Source organism: Carcharhinus amblyrhynchos, chromosome 29, assembly GCF_965287045.1.
Source record: "Carcharhinus amblyrhynchos chromosome 29, sCarAmb.v2.hapA, whole genome shotgun sequence".
NCBI classification, from domain to species: Eukaryota; Metazoa; Chordata; class Chondrichthyes; order Carcharhiniformes; family Carcharhinidae; genus Carcharhinus; species Carcharhinus amblyrhynchos.
The window spans coordinates 33570394-33589599 of NC_137352.1; the positions used below are offsets into that span (position 1 = coordinate 33570394).

At 43.3% G+C, this 19206-nt stretch overlaps 1 protein-coding gene across 3 annotated transcripts in view; it reads right to left on the bottom strand.

The window, feature by feature from the left end:
- The window catches only part of arhgap32b (Rho GTPase activating protein 32b), a 529550-nt gene that overhangs the window by 369576 nt on the left and 140768 nt on the right, over positions 1 to 19206 (bottom strand). The gene's annotated exons all lie outside the window — the stretch shown is intronic.

Below are 19206 nucleotides of genomic sequence, written 5' to 3' on the forward strand. Positions count from 1 at the left end.
CAACACTTTCCACAAGAAGGCAATATTCCTCTGCCATTGTACCTTACACCATGGTCTCATCTCTCTCTCACATTTGCCCACTCCACACCTTCCAATCCTTCCCTATACACTCCTCATCCAAGCAGAGCTACTCATCTCATTCTGCACTGAGGTGAAAAGCCCAGCAAGACTGGATCAGCAGACAAAGATGGATCAACCCCCAAGTCATTTCACACATCCCCAAGCCAACCCTTATCTTAATGCTATTTGTTTATTCCATTTCATGCCTCATTGCACGACTGAGAAGGTAAGCAGCTAACCTATGTTCAGTCTGAAGCTAGCCACTAGGTGGTGCGGGAACATAGCCTCACACTCATCATTATATTCAAATCCCTTCCCTTCTGCTCAGCTGAGACCTGCAACACCAGGTGAGAGAACAAACAGGATCCATATCCATCTATGTGCAGTGTATGGAAACAGAGCACATTACAACATATCCATAATTCAATAACACGTCTTCAAACATTTCAACCTACATTGAAAGGGAATATTTAAAACTGTGCTGAGCTTTGTGGAAATTGAAGCAACAGTCAGACTGGCACAAACATAATCTCAGCTCCCACAAGCAAAGGTTTTACAGGTCTAAGCATATGAAATGTATTTTGATGGTTCACAGACTACGTGTAAACACAAAGGGAGGAGGATTTAACCAGAGCAGCTCAACCATCTGCAAATAGTTTGATAAGAGTTGTAGAGTATAGAAAAGGTCCTTTGGCCCATTAGGTCTACACCAATAACTCACTAAGATGCATTAATCCCATTCTCCAGCACTTGTCCCAAATCTTTGAATATTTCAAGTGCTCATCAAATATTTTTAAAAGGCTGTGAGGTTTCCAGCCTCCACTAACTTCCCAGGTAGTGCATTCCAGATTCCCACCACCCTCAGGATAAAAAGTATTTTTCTGAAATTCCCTCTGAAGCTCCTGCCCCTTACCCCAAAATTATGACAGCTCATGATTGACCCCTCGACCAAGAGGAACAGCTGCTTTCTATTCACCCTATGATCATATTCCCTCCTCAGCCTTCTCTGCTCTTGAGAAACAATCCAAGTCTATCCACTGTCAGCTATGGATTTTGTGGCACTGTTGAGCCAACAGTTTCTTCTCCCTAATATTTGGTTGGAGGAAGTTGCTGCTTAGCCAGATGTCAAACAAGTAGGGTGACAAATTAGAGAATGGATGGATCAAGAAGGAGTGGCAGTGAGGAAATGTCCTTTGCGGCTAGCTGAAATGTAGAACAAGATGAAATGCCTTGCTGGCGTCGCCATGGGGCAGAATGTATGTGAGTGGGCAAAAGGTAAATTCTCATGGATAGCATTTTGGTATTGAGAGAACCCATTGCCAACCTGTTTATGCTGAACAGGTTAGATTCAAATGCAGATGCTTGAAAACCAAAAAGAAAATGCTGGAAATACTCAACAGGTCAAGCAGAATCTGAGCAGAGAGAAAGAGCAAGAGTTATTGTTTTGGGTTAACGACCTTTGATAAGAATGGAACCAGATGAGATTAGTCTCGTCAGATGATGTCAGTGGCGAGGAATGGTGTAGTCACTGTGCCAAAGGTTGTAAACAGGTTAAGAAGGGTGAGGAGGGAAATTTTCATCTTCATCACAACTACAGAGAATGTCATTTGTGACTGATTTGGTATTGTGATAGGTGGAGATCAGATTAGAGGGATTCAAGAAGGGAGCTACAGACAAATGAGCAAGGGTTTGGGCAAGGACAATGAGTCTGGAGAAGAAAGGGAGCTTGGAGGTGGGGCAATAGTTAGCTAGAGAAGAAGCTGAATTTTCTTGAGGGCAGGGAGGCGAACATTACCTAAGGTTAGGGAATTCTGGGAGTCTCCTAGATGAACATAATATTTCTGAGACCTGCGAGGATCAAGAGTGTGTATAAGAAGCCTGAATATTAAAACCAGCTGGCATATAATAATATCTCATCTCTTTGTATACATTAATTATTGATAAGCAGAAAATGGAAACTTTGTCCAAAATATTGACTTGGGTCTATGGGATGAGGAGATTAATTATGTAGCTGATCAACTTGATTCAGGCTTCATGTAAAATCAGGTCAGAACTCACCAGACGAACGTTGCATATCTGGGGCAAATGGAACAAATTCAACAGATCAATGCTGATTTGGTCTGAGGAAATATTCTCTAATTTAAAGTGCTATGTTTCAATTAGGAAATTAGGGAGGCTGGATACCAACCTTTGTTTCTGTAAAAGAGAATCAATCGGCTGTCAGAGAAAGGTCATCCCTAACAAATTTGATCGAATTTTTCAAAGATATGATCAAATGTGTGGATGAGGGAAGTGCAGTTGATGTCGGAAGTTGTGCAGGTTAGATTGATTGGCTATGAAAAATTGTCCCTTAGTGCCTCAAAATGTATAGGTTAGGCGGATTAGTGGGATAAATACATAGGGTTATGGGCTAAACCTAAGAGTCGGTGCAGACTTGATGGGTGGGCTGAATGGCCTCCGTTTGCACTGTAGGAATTCTATGTACTTTCAATGGATTTTAACAAAGCCCTTAACAAGATCCCACATTACAGACTGATTGAGGTGCAAATAGAATTCAGGAAAACTTGGCAAGATGGATCTGAAACTAACTTAATAATAGGATACAAAGGGTGGTGGTCGAAGGCTTGTTTGAGTGATTGACGGCTGGTGTCCAGTGGCAAGTGCCCAAGGCACAGCCAAGGCAGCTGCAAACTCAGTGTCATATTTGATCCTGAGCTGAGTTTCCTTTGAGTATGACCTCTTGAACATCCCCCAATTTTCATCACTCTTCCACTGGCAACCATGCCTTCAGCTACTTAGGCCCCGGGCTCTAGAATTCCTTCTTTATGACTCCACTTCTCTCACTTTCCTTTTATGATGCTCTTTAAAACCTATTTGATCAGTCATCTGCCCTAACATCTCTTTAATCATTAACATTCCAGTGTAATACTGAGGTGGCACTGTACTATAGAAATCATTTAGATGAGATATTATATCAAGGTACTATCTGTCTACTCAGGTGAATGTAAAAGATTCCATGGTATAACTGGGACAAAGATCAGGGGAGTTTTCGCCAATGTCCAGTCCAGTATTTATCTCTCAATCAATCAGTACAAAAATTAAGAGACTTTCTGGTCATCACATTGCTGCTTGACAGAATTTACAAATGCAGTTTCTGCTGCTTTTCTTATATCATAACAGTGACCAACCACACTTCAAAATAATTCAATTTGTTCCGAATGCTTTGATACATTCAGTGGTTGTAAAAAGCAGTATATAATTCAAGCCTTTCCTTAAGTGGTTCTGTGTCACATTTTGCTTTATAGTATAGATGTAAACGACAGATAAAAGCAAATTACTGCGGATGCTGGAATCTGAAACCAAAAGAGAAAATACTGGCAAATCACAGCAGATTTGGCAGCATCCGTAAGGAGGGAAAAGAGCTGACGTTTTGAGTCCAGGTGGCCCTTTGTCTCAGCTGTGACTCAAACATCAACTCTTTTTTCTCCTTACAGATGCTGCCAGACCCACTGAGATTTTCCAGCATTTTCTCTAAAGGTTGTTTTTTGATCCAATGACTCAACTCAAGTGAATCAAGTCCATCGATGTGGGATGGGTCATGATGATGTCAGCTGTTACTGTCAGTTTCACAGATGGTAGAGATTTGCCCAAAGGTTCCACCAAAACTAAAAATACTTCAAAATGGGATCGAGACTTTGCTGCCACGGAAGGCATCATAGCTGTGCCAAATCCTATCTGCAAAGGAGAGGATTGAATAGGATGGGATGGACAGTGAGAGCCTTTTTTCCTTGGATGGTGATAGCTAACACGAGGGGACATAGCTGTAAATTAAGGGGTGACAGTTATAGGACGGATGTCAGAGGTAGGTTCTTTACTCCGAGGGTAGTAAGGGCATGGAATGCCCTGCCTGCAGCAGTTGTGGACTCGCCAACTTTAAGGGTGTTCAAATGGTCAGTGGATAGGCATATGGATAACATTGGAATAGTTTAGGTTAGAAGGTTATTCGATTGTTGCGCCGACCAGTAGAACCATCGAGGGCCGAAGGACCTATACTGCGCTGTAATGTTCTATGTTCTAAAATCCATACACATTTTCCAACAGGGCCACTGGGTTGTGATGTGAAAGTGGAACCCTGGCTGAATTTCCCTTTCAAACAGGTGTTTCATTCCTACTTCCATCCACTGGCATGAGTTAACAGCATAGCAATAAGATTCTGAACATGACCTTCAATTCTAGAACAATTTCTGCTTCAGTCACTGGAATTCTTACTGACTTCAATGCATAATGTCTAATATCATCACCATCTTTAAAGCCTGATCCTACCAGGAGTAATCACAATCTCTTTCAGAACATTTAATCCTATTACATGGTTACACAGGTTAGGAGTTCCCAACAACAGAAGCGTTTGCATGTTGTTCTGGATGTGGAACTGTATCATAATGACTGGATTAGTCATCCTGTTCTGTCATTTCTTCACTGGATTAAAGGCAGGTGGGATGGTTATTGCCTTCATCACTTTCTGCTTGTAGTCTGAAAGCAGTGCAAGCAAGTTCCTTGGAGACTCTGACCTGAACATAGCAAACAAAAATTCCCACTTATACAAGTAGAGGATTATTTCTAAGGCGATGGTTTCAGTTTCTCCTCTTTACCTGATCTGGGAACGGTGCAAACTCCACACAGACTGTGACCTGAGCTGGGAATTGAACCTGGGGCAGTAATGCTAACCTTTGCTACCATGCTGCCCCTTAAGTAGTGAATGGAGGACAGGAGAGGCTGAATGGCAGAAGAGTCTTTCAGGACTGAAGGGAGTGGTGATGTGGTAAGCAAAGAAACAGAGATAGACAAGATGTAATGAGAGCGAAAACAGAAATTGCTGGAAAATCTCAGCAAGTCTGACAACATCTGTGGAGACAGAACAGAACTAACATGTTGAGTCTGGATGACGCTTCATCAGAACTGAAGACAGTAGAGGATATACTCTTCTGGTTAGGGTGGTGTGGGTGGGGGGAGGGGGTGCAAGCTGGATCAGTTTGGATTCAGAAACTGGGAATATTTTATTTCCAGCACTAATAACCCTCATCTTCATTCACAAAGACACCACCCAAAATTTTACAGGAGGGAAAAAAACTGGCTTCTCATCAAGCCTGCTCAGCGTAGGCCAGTTACAGACTTGGGGCAAAGAATGAATAGGAGCAGAGTTCATTCTGATCTCTTAACATGTTGCCATCAGCACCCTTCTTAGGCACTTACATGTCCTTTGTCTTTTTGTCAATCTCTCCCATCTCTACCAATTGCTGGTTCTTGATCCAGCTTGCACCCCCTCCCCCCACCCACACCACCCTAACCAGAAGAGTATATCCTCTACTGTCTTCAGTTCTGATGAAGCGTCATCCAGACTCAACATGTTAGTTCTGTTCTGTCTCCACAGATGTTGTCAGACTTGCTGAGATTTTCCAGCAATTTCTGTTTTCGCTCTCATTACATCTTGTCTATCTCTGTTTCTTTGCTTACCACATCACCACTCCCTTCAGTCCTGAAAGACTCTTCTGCCATTCAGCCTCTCCTGTCCTCCATTCACTACTTAAGGGGCAGCATGGTAGCAAAGGTTAGCATTACTGCCCCAGGTTCAATTCCCAGCTCAGGTCACAGTCTGTGTGGAGTTTGCACCTTCTCATTGTGTCTGCATGGGTTTCCTCCGGATGCCCTAGCTTCCTCCCACAGTCCAAAGATGTGCAGGTTTGGTGAATTAACCATGCTAAATTCTCCCTCAGTGTACCTGAACAAGCACTGGAGTCTGGCAACAATGGGATTTTCATAGTAACTTCACTGCAGTGTTCATGTAAGTATGTTTGCCACTAATAAATAAATAAATTTTAACTTTTACTTTCTTTTCGTCCTTATCACCCCCTCTCCTTGCTCAAAATTTATTACATCTCTAACTCTACCCCATTCTGATGAGAAGTTAACAACATGAAGAACGCTGCCTGAGCTGCTGAGTATTTCCAGCATCTTTTATTTGCATTTCTGATTCCCACCATCCGCAGCAATATTCTACTTTTCCTTTCACTCTATAACTGGTCAAGGGTATAATAAGATGCCACAAGACCCAGCCAGCAGCACACCTCTTTGCCAATTACTCCCAGAATATTCTCTAACACTTCACTATCTCAGCAATAATGTGCCAGAGCACACAACAGCTGTTGCTAAACATTTCAAGAATTCTCTTAAGCTATGCAATGATCTGGAATTGCATTCTTCTGTGAAACGCATTGAGTAATTTCACACCCAGCACACATTCAGGGGACATAAAAAGCAAGTCTAGGCACACAACGGTTAAATTGTTCCTCTCCAGACAAATTCGCATTCTTGCATTTTTATGAGGATTGTGCGAGTCCAGCATTTCAAACTGAATGCATTCAGATTAAATGAACCAATTTAATTGGTGTGAAAGGCATTACATCTGTAATTAGTTAGCATAGAAAAAAACATCCCAAGTTCTTATTTCACCAGAAATTGTACAGGGAAACAAAATTTATTACAATTTTCATCAGCTCCTAAGGTGCTCTATTTACGTCAATTCTCGAGGTTGTGAAGGTTGTATGCATTCTACATTTGACAGCCTCAACACTTCCATACACTACTATAACTTGCAGAGTCCCCTCAAAAATACTGTAGGAGTTTTCAGAAGTTCAAATTCACTATCTCTCACCTTATATTGTCAAGAATAACAACGCGAGGGATGATTTCTCCCTTCCTGGTGCATTGCATTTCATTCAACAAACAGCTTTCTGTCTTTGATTCTTAAAGAGTGTCTCCGGCTCAATGTGGGAGGAGTAAAAAGGAATGCAGCAGCAGTTGATAACAATTTAGTTAGGGAGAAGGTAGTGTTCTCTGCAACTAGAAAAGTGAAGGATGTGGGGATGCCTGCCTGCTGCCAGGGTTAAGGACGTCTTGGAGCTGGAGAAGAACTTAGAACATAAGAACATAAGAAATAGGAGCAGGAGTAGGCCATCTAGCCCTTCGAGCCTGCCCCGCCATTCAATAAGATCATGGCTGATCTGTTGTGGCTCAGTTCCACTTTCCCGCCCTCTCCCCATAACCCTTAATCCCCTCTCTTATCAAGAACCCATCAACCCGCTTCTTAAAAATATTTAGCGAGGCAGCCTCCACCACTTCAACGGGCAGAGAATTCCAGAGATTCACCACCCTTTGAGTGAAGAAGTTCCTCCTCAACTCCGTTCTAAACCGCCTCCCCTTTATCTTGAGGCTGTGCCCCCTAGTCCTACTGTCTTTTTTGAGCGGGAAGAGTCTCTCCACCTCTATCCTATCCATCCCATTCATCAACTTGGAGGGGGAAAAGAAAATTTCAGTTGTCATAGTCCATAATGGACAGGAAGAGTAGAAAGTAGTCGTACCACTTGGTTGAGGGGTCAATCACGAGGGGGCACAATTTTAGGATTAGGGGCAGGAGATTCACAGGGGATTTGAGAAAAAAACCTTTTCACTCATAGGGTGGTGGAAATCTGGAATGCGCTGCCTGGGAAGATAGTGGAGGCTGGAAACCTTACAACCTTTAAAAAATATTTTGATGAGCACTTGAAACATTATAACATTCAAGGATATAATACAAGTGCAAGGAAATGAGATTAGCGTGCTTTTTAGTGGTAGTTTCTATCAGTGCAGGCTCAATGGGCTGAATGACCATATGACTCTATGTGGGTACCAATAACATAGGTAGGACTTAGAAAGTGGTCTACTGAGGGAGCATGAGCAACTAAGGGTTAAATGAAAAAACAGAACTACAAAGATTATCACCTCAGCCACAATTAAATTGGCATTGGATAAACAAAATCAGAGAATTGAATGTATAACTCGAAGATTGGTGTGAATGAAATGGGTTTCAATTTATAGGCACTAACAGCAGTACTGGGGAGCAAAAAGAATAATTCAGTTGGGACAGACTTCGTTTAACAGTGGTAGGGCTAGTATTCTGATGAATCAAATAATTAGGGTTGCAGAAATAGCTTTAAATTAAACAGAAAGTAGAGGGATCAAGGAAGAGAAATTTTGGAAGTTAAAGAAAAAAACAAAGCAGTAGTGCTTGGTTTGCAACATTAGGAATGATAACCAGAGTGTGGTAGAAACATTTAAAGCATACAAACCCATCAGCCTACCAGCAAATGTGGTGAGAGTAGGGAGAAATGCTCAATTAGAGCTTTTTATCTGAATGCATATAGCATTCATAATGAGAAAGACGAATTGATGGCATAAATAGAAATAGAACCCATATAGATACTGTGATAATCTGGGAATATGTGCAGGTTAGGTTGATTAGCCATGCTAAATTAACCCTTCTGTCAGGGTAATAACAGGGTAAATATGAGAGGTTACAGGAATAGAGCCTGGGTGGGAATGTGGTCGGTGCAGACACAATGGGCTGAATGGCCTCTTTCTGCACTGTGGGGATTCTATGAAATGAGCATCATCTGACAGCCATCAGAGACAAAGTGGCCAAGGTTGAGAGTTGAATATTCAAACGCCATTAACATTTTGGAAAGATAGTCAGAAAGATACAGGAGGTCAGGTAGTTGTGTTAATAAAGAATAAGATCAGTACAGTAGTGAAAAATGATTTTGACTCAGAATATCAAGATATGGGATCAGTCTGGATGGAAATAAGAATTGGCAAGGGAAATAGGTCACTAATTGGAGTCATTTATAAGCTTCCTAACAATAGCTGGATTGTACAGTAAAGACGGGTGGCACTTGAATCCCAGGGGGACTAATATCTTGGTGGGAAGACTGGCTAGGGCTACTGGGGGGACTTTAAACTAGAAAGGATGGGGGGAGGGAATAGTGATGGGGAGACTGGGACCGAGGAGGTTAGCTCCCGGGTAGGGAAGGACTGCAAGCAGTATGAGAGGGAGGTTAGACAGGTGGTGGAGAAGGGAAATGTCCAGACTGAGGGGCTGAAGTGTATCTATTTTAACGCCAGGAGTGTAGTAAATAAGGTAGATGAGCTTAGGGCGTGGATTGCTGCTTGGGAATGTGATGTGGTGGCCATTACGGAGGCTTGGATGTCTCAGGGACAGGACTGGGTACTTCAGGTGCCAGGATTCAAATGCTTCAGGAAGGACAGGGAGGGAGGCAAAAGAGGTGGTGGAGTGGCACTGTTGATCAGGGACAGTGTCATGGCTGCAGAGAAGGAGGATGCTGTGGCGGGACTGTCTACGGAGTCTCTGTGGGTGGAAGTTAGGAACAGCAAAGGGTCGATAACTTTGCTGGGTGTATTCTATAGGCCGCCCAATAGTGACAGGGAAGTTAAGGTGCAGATAGGGGAAACAGATCCAAGAGAGATGTAGAAATAACAGAGTTGTCATGATGGGAGACTTCAATTTCCCAAACATTGACTGGAGTATCCCAAGGGTAAGGGGTTTGGATGGGGAGGAGTTTGTTAGGTGTGTTCAGGAAGGTTTCCTGACACAGTATGTGGATAAGCCTACGAGAGGAGAGGCTGTACTTGACCTGGTACTGGCGAATGAACCAGGACAGGTGACGGATCTCTCGGTAGGAGAGCACTTTGGGAATGGTGATCATAATTCTATCTCCTTCACAATTGCATTGGAACGAGATAGGATCAGGCAGGCTAGGAAGGTGTTTGTCTGGAGTAAGGGGAAATACGAAGACGTCAGGCAGTTAATTGGACAAATAAACTGGAAGGAGGCATTCTTGGGGAAAAGTACAGAAGGAAGGTGGCGGATGTTCAAGGAATGTTTGTCTGGAGCTCTGCACGACAACGTTCCGATGAGACAAGGAGGTTTTGGTAGGTCGCGGGAACCGTGGTGCACGAAGGCTGTGGTGAACCTAGTCAGGAAGAAAAGGAAGGTGTACAAAAGGTTCAGGGAGCTAGGAGATGTTAAGGATCTAGAGGAGTATAAGGATTGTAGAAAGGAGCTTAAAAAGGAAATTAGGAGAGCCAGAAGGGGTCATGAGAAGGCCTTGGCGGGTAAGATTAAGGAGAATCCCCAGGCCTTCTACAAATATGTGAAAAGTAAAAGGATGAGAAGAGAAGGGATAGGACCTATAAAAGGTGAAGGGGGAAAGGTCTGCGTGGAACCAGAAGAAATGGCAGAGGTGCTTAATGAGTACTTTGCCTCAGTATTCACGGTGGAAACTGATCTGGGAGATTTTGCTACAGGTTTGCAGCAGATGGAAAAGATTGAGTATGTGGATATTAAGGAAGAGGATGTGTTAGAACTTTTGAATTCTATCAAGATAGACAAGTCGCAGGGACCAGATGGGATGTACCCTAGGTTACTGTGGGAGGTGAGGGAGGTGATTGCAGAGCCCCTGGCGATGATCTTTGCGTCATCGATGGAGACGGGAGAGGTTCCAGAGGATTGCGGATGTGGTTCCTATTTTCAAGAAAGGGAACAGGGATAGCCCGGGAAATTACCGACCGGTGAGTCTGACCTCAGTGGTTGGTAAGCTGATAGAGAGGCTTCTGAGGGACAGGATTTATGAGCATTTGGAGAGGTTTAGCATGATCAGAAATAGTCAGCATGGTTTTGTCAAGGACAGGTCGTGCCTTACGAGCCTAGTTGAGTTCTTCAAAAATGTGACTGAACACACTGACGAAGGAAGAGCAGTGGACGTGGTGTACATGGACTTCAGCAAGGTGTTTGATAAGGTCCCCCATGCAAGACTTCTTGAGAAGGTGAGAGGGCATGGGATCCAAGGTGCTTTGGCCTTGTGGATCCAGAACTGGCTCGTCTGCAGAAGGCAGAGAGTGGTTGTGGATGGGTCTTTTTCTGCATGGAGGTCGGTCACCAGTGGAGTGCCCCAGGGATCTGTTCTAGGACCCTTGCTGTTTGTCATTTTCATAAATGACCTAGATAAGGTAGTGCAGGGATGGGTTAGTAAGTTCGCCGATGACATGAAGGTCAGTGGTGTTGTGGATGGTCTGGAAGGATGTCAAAAGTTGCAGCAGGACATAAATAGGATGCAAGACTGGGCGGAGAAGTGGCAGATGGACTTCAACGTGGATAAATGTGTAGTGGTCCATTTTGGCAGGACCAATGGGATGAACGAGTACACTATCAAGGGCAGGAGTCTTAGCAGTGTTGAAGAGCAGAAGGATCTTGGGGTCCGGGTCCACAAGACTCTTAAATCAGCCTCGCAGGTGGAGGAGGTGGTCAAGAAGGCGTATGGTGTACTGGCCTTCATTAATCGAGGGATTGAGTTTAGGAGTCGGGAGGTAATGCTGCAACTTTATAAGTCCCTTGTCAGGCCCCACTTGGAGTACTGTGCGCAGTTCTGGTCACCTCACTATAGGAAGGATGTAGAAGCTATTGAAAGGGTGCAGAGGAGATTTACAAGGATGTTGCCTGGATTGGGAGGCATGCCTTATGAAGATAGGTTGAGGGAGTGGGACTCTTCTCCCTGGAGAGACGTAGGTTGAGAGGCGACCTGATAGAGGTTTATAAAATGTTGAGAGGAATAGATAGGGTGGATTCTCAGAGGCTATTTCCCCGGGTTGAAATGGTCGCTCCGAGAGGACACAGATTTAAGGTGCAGGGAAGCAAGTACAGAGGTGATGTTAGGGGTAAGTTTTTCACTCAGAGGGTGGTGAGTGAATGGAATCGGCTGCCGTCAGTGGTGGTGGAGGCGAACTCGCTGGGGTCTTTTAAAAGACTTCTGGATGAGTACATGGGATTTAATGGGATTGGGGGTTATAGATAGGTCTATGGATTGGTAGGTATTGATGTGATCGGCGCAACTTGTGGGCTGAAGGGCCTGTTTGTGCTGTAGTGTTCTATGTAAGACACAGTGTAAATCCAGAATTCATAGGGGCTTGTAAGAAAGGTACTGCAGTAATTATGGGTGATTTTAATCTTCATATAGATAACATGAATCAAATTCGCAAAGGTAGCCTGCAGACTAGGACACAGAGAGGAATTGAGGTGAAAAATAGATCAGCCATGATCTTATTGTATGGTGGAGTGGGCTTGAAGAACTGTATGACTTCCAGCTCTTCTTTCTTATGACCAGGTGTAGCCATAAACATTTATTTCTCCAAGTAAAGAAGTTGGATGACAAACAAATTATTGCTGTATAACCAAAAAAATGCTGGAAATACTCAAATCACGCAGCAGCTGTAGAGAGAGGAAGACTTCAGCATCAAATTTCAGCTCGATCAATTTTCATCACAACAGGGGAGGGGATGGCAATAGTTCTCTGGTGCAGTCTCCATGGCAATGCCTCGACTAGAGTCAATTTGCCAACCAATTAGCACCCTTTTCTAATGCAGTACTAACTGTTGCTCGCTTTGAAATTTGGCATTTTCATGTCTGTCCTGATGGGTGCTAGACAAAAAGCTTTGACAACATATCTTTTTTCAACAATATTGTATTTCCAAGTGATTATTTCTATACCATTGTTGTGGTGTGTTTCTGTGCACATTCTGGATAAGGAGAGATTTCAGGTCAGTAACAACTCCAATGCTCAAATAGTAAAGGCAATTTTCAGATGCCAGGTATGAAAGGAGAGCACTTGGGCAAATCACCAGAGCTACTTACAATCCATAATGCTATGCCAAACAGTCATCAACTCCAAACCAGGAGGTACAAGGGAAGAAATGCAGGGTAAAAACTCATTTCAAATCACTTCATGCACTTGTTCAAGATTAGAATACAACCTGTCAAAATTTTAATTTTGCCATCAGAATTTCAACTGCCGGGCAGTTATGATGTAGGCTTTGATGCAGAAGCACTGATATTCAGCAGTTCCAAGCGTTCACGATTCTGATCCCTTGATGCAAGCCCCCCCCCCCTCCCCACCAAACCCAGTAATTTCAATCCATGCTTATGATTTCAAACGCCCACGCTGGTGGCAGCAGCTCTGAAAGCCTTGCAAATAATGCTGCATGCTTAATGTGTACTGGTTCTTCGCTGCCTGGTTTCTATTTCATTACGAAACCACCACCAAAATGAAAGTATTACTTAAGAAATAAGGAGAATTAAAACTTGGATTAAAAGAAAAATAAAGAGTAGATCAGGCTTCTTAACATTTTGTATTTGTTTTTAATTGATACAGCGCCCCTAGCTCAGGCCATATAATAAGTACAATGCCAAACTCAGCATCGTTCAATCCTGCAAGCAGAGTCCACCACCTGACTTTAACCGTAATTTTTTTTAATGTTGCAGATCATTTACACAGTTAATATACACTGGAGCAAGAAGTCGCAAATTCATAGAATGAACAATGAATGTCAGGGGAACCATTCAGCTAGCAATCCAGATACTCACCACAAGACAAACTGGCAATAGCAAGATCCACCAAAATGCAATTAATACTCACAGAATTAAACCTACTTATTGGACACAAGCATCATCCACAACATGATTCATCTGGTCACAAGAAGTGTACTAATTGTACTATTTCTGGAGTTCTCTACATAGATTAGGGTGCCCAACCAGCCCCAATGCATTTAAGTTTGAAGTTTTATTTATAAGTGTCACAAGTAGGCTTACATTAACACTGCAATTAAGTTACTGTGAAAATCCCAAGGCAGCACAATAGCACAGTGGTTAGCACTGCTGTTTCACAGCACCAGGGACCCAGGTTCAATTCCCAGCTTGGGTCACTGTCTGCATGGAGTTTGCACTTTCTCCCCACGTCTGCATGGGCTTCCTCCGCATGGTCTGGTTTCCTCCCACATTCTGAAAGACATGATGGTGAAGCGCATTGACCTGAACCGGTGCCAGACTGTGACGACTAGGGGAATTTCACAGTAACTTCATTGCAGTGTTAATGTAAACCTTTCTTGAGACTAATAAATAAACTTTAGTCACCACTCTCTGGCACCTGTTCAGGTACACTGAGGGAGAATTTAGCATGCTAATGCACCTAACCAGCACAGTTTTCAGACTGTGGAAGGAAACCGGAGCACCCAGAGGAAACTCACACAAACACTGATGGAACATGCTGATTCCACACAGACAGTGACCCAAGCCGGGAATTGAGCGCAGGTCCCTGGCACTGTAACCATTGTGCCATCAGGCAGCTTTTAGGAATTTGGTTAAAAACAATTAAGTTGGAAGAGGTGAAAAATGTGCAATTTGATCTCAGCAAGTCAATGAAAAGTCTTCAAAATAAAACAGTGCAAGAATTGTTAAACATTATTTTTAATTCTCTCTTACGATATGGGCATTGCTGGCTAGGCCAGCAGTTGTTGCCCATCACCAATTCCTCTCGAGAAGGTGGTGGTCAGCCACCTTCTTCAACCACAGCAATTCAAGTAATGCAGATACACCCACAGTGCTGTTGGGGGAGGGAAGAAGGGGTGGGTGGGGGGGGGGGTGGTCCCAAAGATTTTGATTGGGGATATAGTTCCATGTCAGGGCAGTGTGAGACTCTGAACAAGAACTTGCAGGTGGTGATATTCCCATGAATCTGTTGCCCTCATAGACGGTAACAATCACAGGTTCAGCAGATGGTATTGAAGGAGCCTTGATGAGCTGCTGCAGTGTATTTTGTAGATGGTACACACTGCTGCCACTGTATGTCAATGGTAGAGAAAGTGAACATTTAAGGTACTGAATGGGGTGGCCAATGAAGCAGGCTGTTTTGTCCTGGATGGTGTCAAGCTCTTTGAGCATTGCTGGAGTTGCACTCATTGAGGGAAGTGGAGAGAATTACATCACACCCCTGACTTGTGCTTTGTAGACAGTGGACAGGCTGTAGGGAGTCAAGAGATGAGTTAATCACTGCAGAATTCCCAGCCTCTGACCTACTCTTGTAACGGCAGTATTAATGTGGCTGGTCCAGTTCCATTTCTGGCCAATGGTAATCCTCAAGATGTTGATCGTTGCGGATTCAGCGATGGTTATGCCATTGAATATCAAGAGGAGATTTCTAGATTCTCTCTTATTGAAGATGATCATTGCCTAGCACTTCTGTCATGCAAATGTTACTTGCTACAATCCAAGCCTGGATATTATCCGGATCTTGTTGCCTATGGTCACAGTGCTTCAGTATTTTCATCATGAACAGTACTGAACATTGTGCAATCAGTAAACACCCCCACTTCTAACTGCTGGATGGAGGGGTGATCATTAATGAAGCATCCGAGATGGTTGGAAGTAGGATTACTTTGCAAAAAGTATGAAGGACATAGAAAAATTGGACTTACTGCAAGGCAGGAAACATAAAATATAAAGAGAAATTCCATAACAAGGCCACCAGTACCTATGAGAGAGGACAACACTACATCATTACTATAATAATACCAAGGATGGTTTAAAATAGATGGGATGTGGAGAGATAGCAGGAAGATCATTTGATCCCTAACCAAGAGAAACTTGTGTTTGTTTGGGGCTTCACAATAATGTTACATCTCTCACTTGAACCTTACAATGACCTCTCTGGGGAAACCAAAGCAGCAAACAGACCAAAACTTTACAACCCAGATCCAACTGCTGGAGCCTAATGTTCAGGTTTTAATGTTTTTACTCCAATCTTTATTGTACCATTGTTTCCTTACAAATAAGTTAAATACAACAATAGAGGAATATAGTGTTTACGACAATACAGTAAACAGGAAGAGAGTATGGTATTGCCCCAAATATCAGGGTTATGTGAGAGACACAAGGTAATTCTGTGAAAGTTGGTAAATTCTATGGTATGAAAAAGACAAAGACAGTATGCTGCACACTGGCACAGAGTGCTGACTCACTTCTTATGAAGCAAGACTGTATGAAAACAGTTGAGTTATTTTGATTTTGCCTTTAATTAACCAAGTAAAAATGTTGGAAATACCCAAGCAATTCAGAGGGTAAATTTCAAAGGTGATTACCTCCTGACCCTGTCAGTCAGAATTTACACAGCCAGGCAATAAATACTGGGGGAAGTTGTTCCAGAATAATCAGAAATCCTTAGACAAAATGTGATATCAATATTCTGAGTGAGCCACACTTACTGCCCTTTCCTATTTGATGGTGGCCTTTCTTTTGAACTGCTACAGTCCATGGGACGAAGGTGCTCACACAATGCTTTACATGGGGAGTTCAAAGAACAGAGATATATCTGCAACTTGGACCTGATTGTGTTCACGTACGCTAGTGTCTTTCTAGCTGCTGGAGGTCATTGGTTAGGGAGGTGCCTCGATGCATCTGGTAGGTGGTATATATATTTGTGTGCTAATTATTACATAGAGATGTTGATAGGATGCAGAGCTGGGCCAAAAAGTGGCAGATGGAGTTTAACCCTGATAAGTGTGAGGCGATTCATTTTGGTAGGACAAATTTAAATGCGGATTACAGGGTCAACGGCAGGGTTCTAAGGAATGTGGAGGAACAGAGAGATCTTGGGGTTCATATCCACAGATCGCTGAAGGTTGCCACTCAAGTGGTTACAGCCGTGAAGAAGTTAGCGTTTATTGACAGGGGGTTTGAGTTTAAGAGTCGTGGGGTTATGCTGCAACTATACAGGACATTGGTGAGACCACATGGGTGCTTTTCTGGTTGGCAGTTGGTGACAAGTGGAGTGCCGCAGGGATTAGTGCTGGGGCCTCAACTGTTTACCATTTACACAGACGATCTGGAGGAGGGGGCTGAGTGTAGGGTAACAAAATTTGCTGATGACACGAAGATGAGTGGAAAAGCAAATTGCGTGGAAAGTCTGCAGAGGGATCTGGATAGGCTGAGTGAGTGGGCGAGGACCTGACAGACGGAGTATAACGTGAGCAAATGTGAGGTTATCCACTTCGGTAGAAATAATAGTAGGAGGGATTATTATTTGAAGGGTGAAAAGCTGCAGCATGCTATGGTGCAGAGGGACCTGGGGGTCCTTCTGCACAAATCGCAAAAACTGCAGGATCTGCAGGATCAGCAGGTGATCAAGAAGGCGAATGGAATGTTGGCCTTCATAGCGAGGGGGATAGAATATAAAAGCAGGGAGGTCTTGCTGCAACTGTACATGGCACTGGTGAGGCCGCAGCTGGAGTAGTGTGTGCAGTTTTGGTCCCCGTATTTGTGAAAGGATATATTGGCCTTGGAGGGAGTACAGAGAAGTTCACCAGGCTGATACCAGAGATGAGGGGGTTAGCTCATGAAGAGAGATTGAATAGACTCGGTCTGTACTCGTTAGAGTTTAGAAGGCTGAGGGGGGATCTTATAGAAACGTACAAGATAATGAAGGGGCTAGGTAGGGTAGAGGGAGATAGGGAGATTCTTTCCGCTTAGAAAGGATAGCAGAACTAGAGGGCACAGCCTCAAGATAAGGGGAGGGCAGTTTAGAACGGAGTTGAGGAGGAACTTCTTCACTCAAAGGGTGGTGAATCTTTGGAATTCTCTGCCCACTGAAGTGGTGGAGGCTACCTCGTTGAATATATTTAAGTCACAGGTAGATAAATTTCTGATAGACAGGGGAATTAAGGGTTATGGGGAGAAGGCGGGAAAGTGGAACGGATTCACTTCAGATGAGCCATAATCTTATTGAATGGCGGGGCAGGCTCGAAGGGCTAGATGGCCCACTCCTGCTCCTATTTCTTATGTTCTTATGTTCACATTTGGAATATTGTGTTCAGTTCTGGTCACCTCATTATAAGAAGGATGTGGAAGCATTGGAGAGAGTGCAGAGGAGATTTACCAGGATGCTGCCTGGTTTGGAGGGTATGTCTTATGAGGAAAGGTTGAGGGAGCTGGGGCTTTTCTGTTTGGAGTGGAGGAGGTTGAGAGGCGACTTAATAGAGGTTTATAAGATGATGAGAGAGATAGATAGAGTGGATGTGCAGAGACTATTTCCTCGGGTGAATGCGGCTGTTACTAGGGGGCATAACTATAAGGTTCATGGTGGGAGATATAGGAAGGATGTCCGAGGTAGATTCTTTACTCAGGGAGTGGTTGGGGTGTGGAATAGACTGCCTGTGATAGTGGAGTCAGACACTTTAGGAACTTTCAAGCGGTTATTGGATAGGCACAAGGAGCACTGCAGAATCATAGGGAGGGGATAGCTTGATCTTGGGATTGGACATAGCTCAGCACAACATTGAGAGCCGAAGGGCCTGTACTGTGCTGTAATGTTCTATGTTCAAATGCTAATGCAGACAGAAATCTGAGGAATTACAAATGAAGCTGAGCATTCTGTAATCATCAGCAAACAATACCAATTATGACTTTATGATGGAGAAATAATTGAAGCATCTGTGGTTAAACCAAGTATTCACAAAAGAGGATGGAACCAGACATAGACAAGCTGAAGTAATGGTCAATTATATGGGAAGTGGAAGATTTATATAGGAAAATGGCCTAAAACAAATACTGGGGAATTTATTATATAATACTCAAGAGACTCTGAGGTTTCTGGGGAGTAGGTACAGAGGAGATGTCAGGGGTAAAAGTTTTTCACTCAGAGGGTGGTGAGTGAGTGGAATCGGCTGCCGGCGGTGGTGGTGGAGGTGGAGGTGGATTTGATAGGGTCTTTTAGGAGACTTTTGGATGAGTACATGGGACTTCGTAAGATAGAAAGTTATAGGTAAGCCTAGTAGGTAGAGATATATTCAGCGCAACTTGTGGGCCGAAGAGCCTGTTTGTGCTGTAGTTTTTCTATGTTCTAAAATGTGTGTGATATTAACCATCATTGCGAGGAAGTCAGTGAAGGCATGCCATGCTAATATGCTTCAGAAATGGTGACAATCACCAAATACCCACAAGTTCTTTTTTTTTGCTTCTCAAGGTCATTATGAGCAGTGACTTACTTGTATTGAGACCGGCTAATAGTAAACCACAAGAGTAAGATAAGGTCATACCAGCTGAAACTAGTGATATTAAAGTTTAGGGTAGTTGTCTGGAAACCCCTCTTCACACAGTGATCAATACATGGAATGATATCTGGATAGGACAGTGAGATGAAAAGTTGAACTATTTAAGAAATAAGTGGTGCAGTCTGAACACTTACAGGATCTTTGTTAAACAGACACTCTGATGGTCCCAGCTCTATGCTCTGCAAAGTCAAATGACTAAGCATGCATTCAGACTCGAAAGAACAATGTGATTCATGTAGACAACTTAAATATTACTGCAGCATTTGTAATGACCATTTTGAAATGTCTGTAATATCTATTTGACTGTATTGAAGCATCTCAAAA